Raw genomic sequence first — 11,500 nt, 5'->3', positions numbered from 1 at the left:
AAACCCACCAAGAACTCCTCGGATCCCCTTCGTTCGCGCCAACGAAGATGTCCCCAAGTCTCCTAGCTCTCTAGAAAAAATTCTAAGAAGGTTAAACGAAATGAACGAACACCCCACCCACGCGTTCATCTTTAACCAACCTAAGAAAATGGCAAAACTAACCTAGAATGGTGAAAAAAACCTTCTCAAATCCTAAATGGAAGTTAGAGCACTCCAAAACCAACCTAAAGGAAGGTTCTAAACCAATCAATTGAGCTCCAAAAGCTACAAATCAAAAATTTCCAAATAAATCCTAGATTTCTCATTTCTAGGGTTTCTACACAAAATCCTCCAAAAACATGATCCAAATGAGAGAAACATATTACTAACCTCTTTAGAAGCTCCAAACTAAACTTGAAATGAGTTAGGACTGAAGACCTCTCCTTCAACAAGCTCCAATCCAAGCTCCAAAGCTTCTCCCATGGTGGAAATGCCACCAACAAACAAAGAGAAGCAAAAAAAGGTGATTAATCCTCAAAAATCCCAACAAAATGGAAAGAAAATCAAAGAGAAGGTGAGGAGGGCTTCCCTACCTAGTTCTCCTCTTTCTCCAAGCTCAGGGAACACAAGAGGGGCCGTAAGGTATTTGTAGAGTAGCTACAATTGCAAAAATACCCTTCAGGAACAAGCAGTCTGCATACTGCACTACGTACCGATGACACGAGATTTGGTACCGGTACCAGGCAGCAGCATGCGCAACCTGAGCCTCGGGTTGGCGAGACATCGCACTGCATACCGGTACCATCGCGATGCAGTACCGGTACCAGGTCCAGTACCGGTACCAAGCCGATGCGGTACCGTTACTCTGCCCTGCAAAGTCAACCCGAGAGCAGCCCAAATTTCTCATTTTGGAGATTTTGGCGCTAAGTTTTCACCCTCGCTCCTCGGGATGTGAGTCATAGGTCGAAAAACTGTCAACGACCCTCCAGAATACCTGGAAAAACTCAGAACACAGATCAAACACTCAAACCTTACAAGTTGCTAAAGCTCAATGTGTTACACTTATTATACAGTTGAAAGAAGGACGTGAGCTTTTATGAGAAACTTTACACTATTATCTTCTTCAATCGTTTAGCAGTTATGTCGCACCACTTGAAAGCCGCACCCGCCACCAGCCGTCATGCCCCGCCGCCGTGGAACCACTTCCTCCCTCCTCCAGTTCCAGACTGTCATGCCCCGGGACCAAGCGGAAGCCCGCCCGGCGCGTGTTCAGACCCGCCATATGTCTAAAACATATAAGGTGTCTAAAACAAAACGATAAATGAAGCAGTAAAAAGAGAACATCTAAGAGTATCAGAGCAAATATATCTAGATGCTACAGTAGAGAAAAAGAACCATAAAACTAAAATCAACTAGATGAAAACATAAAGTAGTACAAGAAGAATCCCGAAACAAGTGCTATAAGTAAATACATAGGTGGTCTCTATACATGGATACAAAACCTCACTCTCTCTCAACAACAACAAAAAGAGAGAAAACCACCTAAGCAACAATAAATCCTCGCTATCTAGCTAGCGATCCCCTTGCCGCGATCCCGTGCCTCCGCCGGTACAGAGGGCTCTGAAAAGGAAACATAGAAACATGGGCGTGAAAACTATTAAATAATAGTTCCCAGTGGGCAATTATTGACTTCAGTGAAAGCACCACTAGGCCCAAAAGAGCTAAACAGGTAAGTAACAATAAAAGGAACAGAATCGATATGTAAGTAAACGTGTAAACTTACTACAACATGATATCTCTATTTAGCATGAAGTTGCATAAGTAATAAAAGACTATTCTTAACATGAATGTACCAAGATATCACTAGCATGATGTCCACAAGCTAAATAGTAAAATGTCTTGTTTACTATTCTAGTCAATGTCCAGTCGGTATGCTAAGTCATCAATGATCCAATCCTGTAGGACCTACCCGTGGGTAGTCCGGCCTGCGCCGTGCCTAATGGCCCCGTGGTAGTCAACATCCCCACTCTAGGAATGAGCCTCCCCCACGGCATCCCATTTCGGCGCCCAATCCCACACGAGCGAGCATATGTCACGATGGCTATCTTCGGAGTGCCTGCTTGTAGGAGCGACCCTTACAAGCATGTGCGAATGAGCACAATGGCAAGCAAGCGAAAGATCTGTCTCAAGTACCAAGTCCTCATGTCTAAAAATATGGAATATACGTCGAATGTCTCAAAGGCCTATCTCTATGTCATCATGTCTCTAACATGGAATATAGCAGATGTTCAATGGCCTATCACTATGTCTCTATGTTGCAGTTTCACAGTTTACTATGTCAAGTGCCTCTTTATGGCATTTTTGTCCACTAAGTCCAAACATGAGTTTATTGTTTACAAATGCATAATTTGAGCAAATTCTAACATAAGAGACATGTTTCCAAGTCGCTAATACGAACACTTCTCATATATATGCAAAATGCCCAGAAGGCCCTATTATATAGAGTGAAATTTTCATGATACATGAGGCATGCATTTTAAGTGTTCTAAAATTCACATAAATCCTATCTAGCATGGATTTGCATTCAAAAGGACATTACGACAAGTATAGAAAGCATAGGGGCCATTTTGCCTCGTTTACATGAAGTCAAACCCACCGAAGTTACCGAGACCCTTCGTAAGCTCCGACGAAGGTGTCCACCACTCTCCTAGTACCCTAAAGGTATAGAAAAAAGAGTTAAACGAACCTTACGAACACCCAAGTGATCGATCAATAAGCAACATAGGCTAAGGTGGAGAAAAACTCACCTAGGCGAAGAAATCCTCTTTCAAGCTCCAAATGGGAGTTAGAGTTCTTCAAATCTAACCTAAATAAAGGTTCTAAACCCATCAATTAGGTTTCAAAGCCCTCAAATCCAAAACCCCCAAATTAAACCCTAAATCTCAAAACTAGGGTTCCATCTAGTTTAAAGCTTCAAAACTAGGATCTAGAGGAAGAAAACTAGCCACTTACCTCTAGGATGCTCCAAACCAAGCTCAAAACTAAGTAGGGTTGAAGTTTGATCCTCCTCAAAGCTCCAACTACAAGCTCTAAGCCTCCAAAGGTGAGAAATGGGGGAGAGGAAGATGCTCCAAGGCTTCCAAGCTTGCTCTCCTTCAACTCCTTCTTCTTCTTCTCCTTCTTCTTCTCTTTCTAGAGAGTGTAGAGAGAATGTGAGGGAGAGAAATGAGGGTGAGAGGGAGAGGAAATGGCCCTAAGGCCCTTTGAAGAAACAAAATCCACTTAAGTCCCTCAAATATCCAACCTGTGCACTGCCCGGGTCTGGGCAATTTTCGAACTGAGGGACCGGTCTCCCCGACCTGGGACCGGTCTCTTAGCCTGCCCCGAAAATCAAACGTTCGGGAACTGGTCTCTCCCCGCATGGGACCGGTCTCTCCCTGCGTAGTCGCGCTCGGGGACCGGTCTCACCCGCCAGGGACCGGTTGCCTCGCAGGCTGCCGCAACATTGTTCTGAGGGGACCGCTCTCTCCTATCACGGACCGGTCCCCGAGAGTGAAAACTCTCAGGACAAAGCCAAAACTTCAGGAATCGAACTTTTAGGTCGGAATACCATCTACGACCTTCCACCAAGTATGGAAAAGTTCGGAATCCATATCAAACACTCGAACCTCGCAATTTGCAAAGGTCCAGTATGCTACACAGACCCTTAAGCTATGTCCCTCTGCGGAGCTTATGTCATGCCCTGGATTTCAGCGGAAGCTCACCAGTCGCGTGCACAGACCCGCCATGTACACCACAACTCAAGTATACACCAGGCGTCTACAATCAACATAGTAAAAGCATTCGATTCTAACCAGGTAATCAGAGCAAAGCCTAAAAGTTTAACTTATACAACCCAAAACCTTATTACAACAGATAAGAACAAAGTACAATTTACATGATCATATTATACATCACTGAACTAAACTACATAAACCAATAAAGGTTGTTTAGTAATCGTCCAGAAGGCTCTAGCTAGCCGCTGACCCCTCGCCAGGAACCCTAGCCTTTCCCGCTGTGGAAGGCTCTGTAAAAACAACAACAAAGAGGGCGTGAGAACTATTAAACAATAGTTCCCAGTGGGTAAGCCGCCGGGAGTGGCGAAGTACACCACTAGGTCAACTGTGGCAAGAGTAAACAGTAGTAAATAAGCAAGTAAATGCAACAGGTATTGAAACAATTCAATCATGCTATTTACTCAAAGTAAATATATAAATGCACCAATCCACAGGTTGTAGGTACTCGTTTATCATGATAAGTTCTATCATTCATGTTAGTGACAATTTAACTAGCCATATGCCCAATGTATGTAAGATAATTCATTTAAGCTGAAATAACTGATGATATCATGGAATTACTTCCTACACCAGTAAAAGTGTAACACATTGTCACTAACGTCAAGATGTCAACTTTCTAGCTTGTTCATCAATAAGTTCACTTGTAATTTACCTACTCGATGTTTAAATCTTTCCGAAGGCTGTCTGGCATGAAGACCCACCCGAAGGTTGTCTAGTATGAAGACCCACCCGAAAGCTGTCTGGCATGTGCCGCGCCTAATGGCCCCGTGGAAGTTAACACTACCCACGGTAATCCATTTTGGCGCTCACTTCATACATAAGCGAGCAATCTGTTGCTAAGCCACTCCGGAGCGCTGGCTTGGGAGCGCGACCCCCCATAAGCGTGTGCGAAAGAGCACAATGGCATGTAAGCTATAATCCACAGTATAGGTATCACCACTTCATCATGTCTCTGACATGGAATCTCAATTCGATATAACGTCGACATTGTAGTACCCAAATCATAAGTCACTATCAACTACTTGTTGACATACTTTGACCAACAGTTAGTATAACTTGAACAATGATAATTTAACATCATAATGGGCTATACCCACAATTACACATTTAAAATCCTCACACTATTCCCTATATACAAGGAAAGTGATTTCTAAGGTCATCTCTAATGACTCATAGCACATATCCTATAGGGTGCGTTTGGTTTGCACTATGAAAGATTACTAGCAATAAAAAGATGTCTGAGAATCTTATTCTTATTCATCCTATTACTAAGAATGTGCCATTCCTGTGTTTGGTTCACACGGTTATATTATTTAGTCATGTTATTTAAGTTTACAAAAAAATATACAATTAATTTATTTATTTCTTTAATTAATTTTAGATAATGCCGCCAAAAATTTCAACATCTTTTTAGAAAAAGGGAGAGAAAGAACATAGGTTAGAGAGAGAGGAGCATAATTAAAGAAATAGGAAGAGAAATAGAGTCGAGATTAGAGGGAGTGAGAAAGTTGAGATTTTAAAAAAATAGGGGGAAAGAGAGCTTAGTTTAGAGAGAGAAAAATAGTTGAAGTTTAGAGAGCAAAAAAAAAGTTTAGAGAGAGATATAAGGTTAGAGTGTAAAGAAAAATAATACCAACTAGCAGGCGGCGGGTAGAGAGAAAGAAAGAGATTAGACATATTATAATTACTCCAATCCATTAATATGAGGATACCTACCCTCCCTCAAGGAAATGAGATTAGTACTTTGGGATGAATCTCATTCCCAAGTAAATCTAATATTACCAATTAGATTACTTAGTGCGTTTAGCCAAACACCATCATATTTTTTTATTCCTATTGGATTACTAGGAATCTTAAAAAGATAGCGCGAACCAAACGCACCCATAGTTCCATATAATCCTCTCCTACTTGGAGGAACCAAGTCATATGTAATTCCCCTATTGCATTGTACAGAGATGGTCTGATGTCCAACTCTAGATATTTACGAGATTACCTTCAGTAGAATAACATGCAGGTTATATCACAATACCACATTCTAGTTACCCAACAAGATCAAACATAACATATGCAGTTAACCAAGTTCTATTCTTTAAAGGTGGAAAGCATCTGTATGACATATGTATTCCAGTTATTTTACATTACCAAAGTATACTCAATTCATTTCATTCTGTCTGATATGCTCTGGGTTCAGATATTATGTTGACAATATGGAATAGCATAATATAACTTGGAGGTTAAAACCTATCATATACTATCCATTTAGTTATACATTAAACTAAGTACCATTTTCATGACTTATTAAGCTTGTTTACACAAATATCTTAATGTCATGTAATACATTCCCGACTAGCAAATAATCTCTAGATGCAAAGCACATTCGTACTTTACCTCTACTATATAGAAGTTCTCTTTTACCCATGAGGCTATGCAATAAGTTTAACTCATAATATCAAAGCAGACATAGAGGGAATTCACCTATTTCGGGAAGGTCCAATCCACCAATATGTTGACAACTCTCGTTGATTTAGCGAGCGAAAGTATCCGAAGCCTCCAAGTACCCTAGCAAGTATTCTAAAGTCAGCTAGGCATATAACTCATAACTCTACATCAAACTCGTATAGTCACCTCATTTAGGTAAATTCTTACCTAATATAGAGTTAAGGCTTAATTCCTGACTTCATCTCAGGTTGGAACTCCAAATCCAACCTTAGATAGAAAGCTCTCCAAACTCAGCTGAGCCAGATCAGAAAATCTACTGCGAATTAGTATCAAAACAGCACTAATATACATACAAATTACATAATATAAACCAGAGTCTCACCTAGGTTTAGACCAAAACTAAATCTTCACTTCCAAGCAAGTTAAAGTATTCCAAATTAGCTCATACTAGTCACCAATTCAGCTCAACTGAATCTGATTTCCTGCCACAAATCCGCTAAAATCATGTATCCGAATTGCATCAAAACTATAACTATTATATCTAATTAACAAGCTCATAAGTGATATACCTCCCAATAGCTTCAATCGAGCCTTTTTCCCCTGGTTTCGAATTGATAACTCGCAGCAAAACCAGTTCTAAAGGTCACTATATTCCATTCAAAGTACTTTTACCACCTGCTCGGAATCATTACACATAACTCCATCATTACCATTGCTATTATCTCGAAACTAGTAAGTATAGTTGTGAATTTACCTTGTTCAGCTCCGACTCAGTTTTAACTGAGTAAAGATCGAAGAATCATGGCCCAAAATACTTTTGCTTCCGCTTTCACAAGCTGTCCAAAATCAGTTGGCAGCAAATAAGTAAAACAACTTTAAACTTCATGACTCAAGCTTCAATCTAGAGAGAAGTTGCCTTACTTACCTCACAGAATTTCAACTCAGTTCCTACTGAGTTAAGGTGAAAGAACATAGTCAAACATCAATTTCCAAGCTTCAAAAGCCATCCCCCAAGTTTCCAAACCAACTTGTAGCAAGAGAGGGAGAAAAACCAACTCAAATCCACTAGTTTTTCCTCTCCAAATTGAGGACCTAGAGAGAGAAAGAGAGAAGGTATCCCTTACCTTATCCTCAGCTCCAGAAAGGTAAGAACAAGCCTAGGGGTCGACCAGAGTTGATAAGGATGGATTTAGAAAGTGAAAAGACCAAAATAGCCTCAGCCCGCAGCTACTGCGGTGCTGTGTACCAGTACACAATGATGGCTGTACCGGTACACTATACAAATTTCTGCCATTTCGAATTTTCAATGCACTTTCGATCTTTTAACGGTTCGATCACTCCTTTAACTTGTCAAAAATCTTTTTAATACTCTTTAAAAGATGTAGGCTAGTTCCCATTACCATTCCCTCTCATCAAACTTCATAATTAGCCAAATTCAAAGCACTACATTCGATTAGTGCATTTGCAAAGCACTTTTCCATTTCCAGTTGTTTGCTTAGTCCAGTCCTTTGCTGTAACCTCCCGACAACCCTTCAAAAGTTGTAGAAGAGTTCCAATTACCATTCCAACCCTCGAACTTCATAATTCGCCCAAGTTTAGAGTATCACAGCTTATTCCACTAACTCCCCTATGCTTTTTACGGTTTCGAAAGTGGGAGGTTGCCCTGGCGAGGAAGCAGATTGAAGGCGAGCGTCGCTGATCTGCTTTGGTGGAGATTGCACTGGAGCGAGCCTAGGATGCACTGTTAGAACGGTTGTTGCACCATTTCTCCAGGCGTTGCTCCTTCGCATTGCACTATTATCCCTATTGCGGGGCGTGCAGTCCTTGTCATTTAGCTTCTGAAATTTTATTAAAGTCCTAAAGCCGAACACCAAACACGGGGCCGGCGAATAGCAGGGCGGATGTGGTCCGGGTTCTGAAAAAGAGCGAGGTTGCGTAAAGCGCATGGGGCCGCATTTAATGCCCGCCAGGACCGTATGGCAGCGTATAAGTATGTCAAGGAATACGCGGGAGGCTTTTGTATACGAGGGGCATTTTGGTCAGGCGGTTGAAAAATCGGACTGAATCTGCAAAAACGAAAAAGGTGGCCCAGTTTTGCAAAAGCCCAAAACTAGTGGATTTTTTATGCAAATTGGCCAATCTAATTTGATTAAGATTTCTAATTTTTAGACCAAGTATGATATATAACTCTAAACTCTTTATCATAATCCTATTATGATATAAGAATATCTAAATCAAATCTAGTTTGATTAAGATTTCCAATTTTAGACCAATTATGATATATTAATTAGATTCTCCTAATCCAATTAGGATTAATAAAAATATCATAATATATATCATAATATATCTGCTACAAATACAATGATCTCTGATTTGAATAAGAATTTATCCGTTAGATTCATTATAACGTTTACAATAATCCATAAACTCATAATGAAGCTTTTGCATCTTAGTCTTTGTAATTTTACATAACTATAAAATAGTTCTATAGTCACACTATGAACCATACAATATTCTCAGTAATTAAATAGAACACTTCTATCTTATCCACACACTTAAATAGCACACGACACCAATGCGTGTGACCCCATAGGTTCAATTCTGACTGGTAGTAAGATTATGATTTAATCTCTATTAATCATCATCAAAACTCCTTCCGATGGATCAGAAGCATTCTGACTCTAAACCTCTTGAGAGTAACCAATCGCTCCTTATTCTATAGACTCTCACAATCCACTAGTGACACCTAGCAGCATATAGTGGCAATCCAAAAGAACCAAATATCAGAACCTCTAGGTGCAGTTAGCATGTGATACAATTCTTCTGCTGTAAGTCCCAACACAGTGGAGATTATGGTAGCTCATCAAATCCCATCATCGGTTATATATAAAATTCATTTGACCTTAGTTCATATGGTGTCACGCCCCAGGACCCGCCTTTTTGGTCGAATTCGAGCACGCCAACAGACCGCCGAACGGTCAGGGTTTTCCTTGTACCGCGGACAGAGTTTTCCCTGTACGTCCAAGGGTCGCAACAGTACAAATCATGAGGTTCCAACTAGGAACAGATTTCATACATGATTGTATAAGGAAGATATCAAAACATAAAGCACAACTATGCTATTACATGCGTTCGTCTCAATTTACATCCATTTTATACTTTTGACTTCCAAATACAATCCACATTTACACTTTATTACATTCTTTTCTTTTGTCCCTAAGTTAAGCCGACTCAGGGTACTGCTATCTCTAGTCTCAGTGGTAGGGCACTATCTACGGAGCTACGCCCTTTCCTCGCGCCGCCGCGCCACTCGCGTGTGAACCTGAAAGCCCCGAAACAACGTGGGATGAGAACTATACTCATAGTTCCCAGTGGGTACGGCCACCCAAGGGAAAAGCTCGACCCACCAGGTCCAAAGGAGGCACTACAAACATGTTAGTCCAACATATATCCACAGATATTTATGCAAGTATCAAATACATGCGTATGCCTCACAAATGCAACTATGCAAATCATGCAACTCATGTAAGTAGATTAACTGATTCTATTCTCTATCACTTGCCATTCTTTACTATTTGCTATTCTTTATTCTTAGCCGTTCTTTACTCCTTGCCATTCTTTACTATTTGCTATTCTATATTCTTAGCCGTTCTTTATTCTTTTCTAAGGTTACTTTTACCTTAGTTAACTATGCCACTCGACTCGGTCTTGAGTCAATCAACCGCGGATAATCCGTGCTCTGTCAGGCTCGAGGTGAGGGACGTCTCACATGCACCTCAGCCTTAAATCCTCTCGACTATAGGTCTACCGTCGGGCGAGGAAAATACCTGCACACTCGGACCGCAAGTCGCACATATCCACTCGACTATAGGTCCTACTCGACTATAAGTCGCACACCGGGCGAGTAAAACCAACATAGATATTGCTCATGGTGCATGGCAATTGCCACTATCAGTACCCAATCCTCTCAGCTAACTCGTAGGTTTCGCCTCAAAACTCACCAACTCAAATCCCTACTATCGGGGAGAAACTCCTACAACCCGACGGGACCGTCCTCTGGGGAAACTCCAACGTAGTTGTAATATACCGAAATCTCGGTAGGTTATATCGAACTTTAGTCAAATTGACCAAAGTGTGGCGAGAGAGATGGTTGGACAAAGTCCATGCGACACTCCAACAGTGTTGGAGGGGTTAAAATTGAGTTCCGAATGCGATTAATAGGTTTTAGCATTGCTCGGCGTAAGCACTGCCAAAACTGCAGTCTGGGCACTATGTACCAGTACTGAGAAAGAGGTACTAGCACCAGGCAGGCAAACCGAGAAGCTTGCTCTCGGGTTTGGTCACTAGGGTCTGCATACCGATGACGGCCCTGATTAGTACTGGTACCCCGCAGCAACCCGAGAACAGCAACTCACGGGTTTGGCCTCTGCAGAGCGACGTACGGGTGACGCGAGCCCGCATACCGGTAACTCTTACCAAAATGCGAACGCGGAGTCGAAAGCACGCCGCTCCACTGGGCGCACGAGGACTCGATCCATCGCTCCCAACGCGTTCCCAAGCTCTTTCTCCACCAAAATCCAAAGTTTGGGAGAGAAATCTAGAGAGGGAAAGGAGCAATCTAGAGAGAGAGAGAGAGGAGCTTCTCTCTCTACCTCTATGTGTGTGGGGGGGCTTTTTGGCTGAGGAAGAAGAAGAAAGGGAAGAGGTCCCCTTTCATATAAAGCCCCACCTCAATATTTACCAAAATGCCACTCTACCTAGGCAACCCGCGCTCTCGGGGTCCAGACCTTGGCTAGAGGGTCCGGACCCCGTAGGTTCCCCCAGCCCAGAAAATCAGCATTTCAGCCTTTTGCCAATTTTGGTCCGTTTTCGCTCGTTTTCGCTTCTCGGGTCTCCGATCCATCTCTAATCGTACCGAGACCCCCAAAACACGTTTTCGAGCGCATTTAGACCATCTTTTCATCCACGCTTTGCCGGATTTCGGGCAAAGTCCAATCATATCTATTCGAGTTCCGTTTTCGCACCCAACGCGTACTGAAAACACTCGAACGTTCCCGAACTTCACCGGAACTACTCCAATGGCTTTCCAAACTAACATACACCGAAACTTCATAACTATAGAAGTTCGATATGTTACATATGGTATTCCCGAAAACTCCTTTCCGATATACCATTTTTACTCTAGCCAGAGATCTCTTGAACTAAGTCTCATAAATTATATAGGACATTAACCTTTCTACTAAGGA

General features: G+C 41.8%; 1 long non-coding RNA gene across 2 annotated transcripts; it reads right to left on the bottom strand.

Annotated features, from left to right (window-relative positions):
* LOC109707296 lies at nucleotides 4,020–8,049 on the bottom strand. 2 transcript variants are annotated; one of them, XR_002215459.1, is made up of 8 exons: nucleotides 7,379–8,049; nucleotides 7,180–7,281; nucleotides 7,009–7,090; nucleotides 6,824–6,929; nucleotides 6,637–6,736; nucleotides 6,462–6,567; nucleotides 6,315–6,374; nucleotides 4,020–4,045 (listed from the first exon to the last, which is right to left on the bottom strand). It is a non-coding gene; the product is annotated as an uncharacterized LOC109707296 (long non-coding RNA). The 2 variants fall into 2 exon arrangements; XR_002215458.1 differs by having other exon boundaries at nucleotides 6,462–6,548; nucleotides 7,379–8,046.

This window comes from Ananas comosus, linkage group 3, assembly GCF_001540865.1.
Source record: "Ananas comosus cultivar F153 linkage group 3, ASM154086v1, whole genome shotgun sequence".
NCBI classification, from domain to species: Eukaryota; Viridiplantae; Streptophyta; class Magnoliopsida; order Poales; family Bromeliaceae; genus Ananas; species Ananas comosus.
This window is presented reverse-complemented; position numbering and strand designations above follow the sequence as displayed.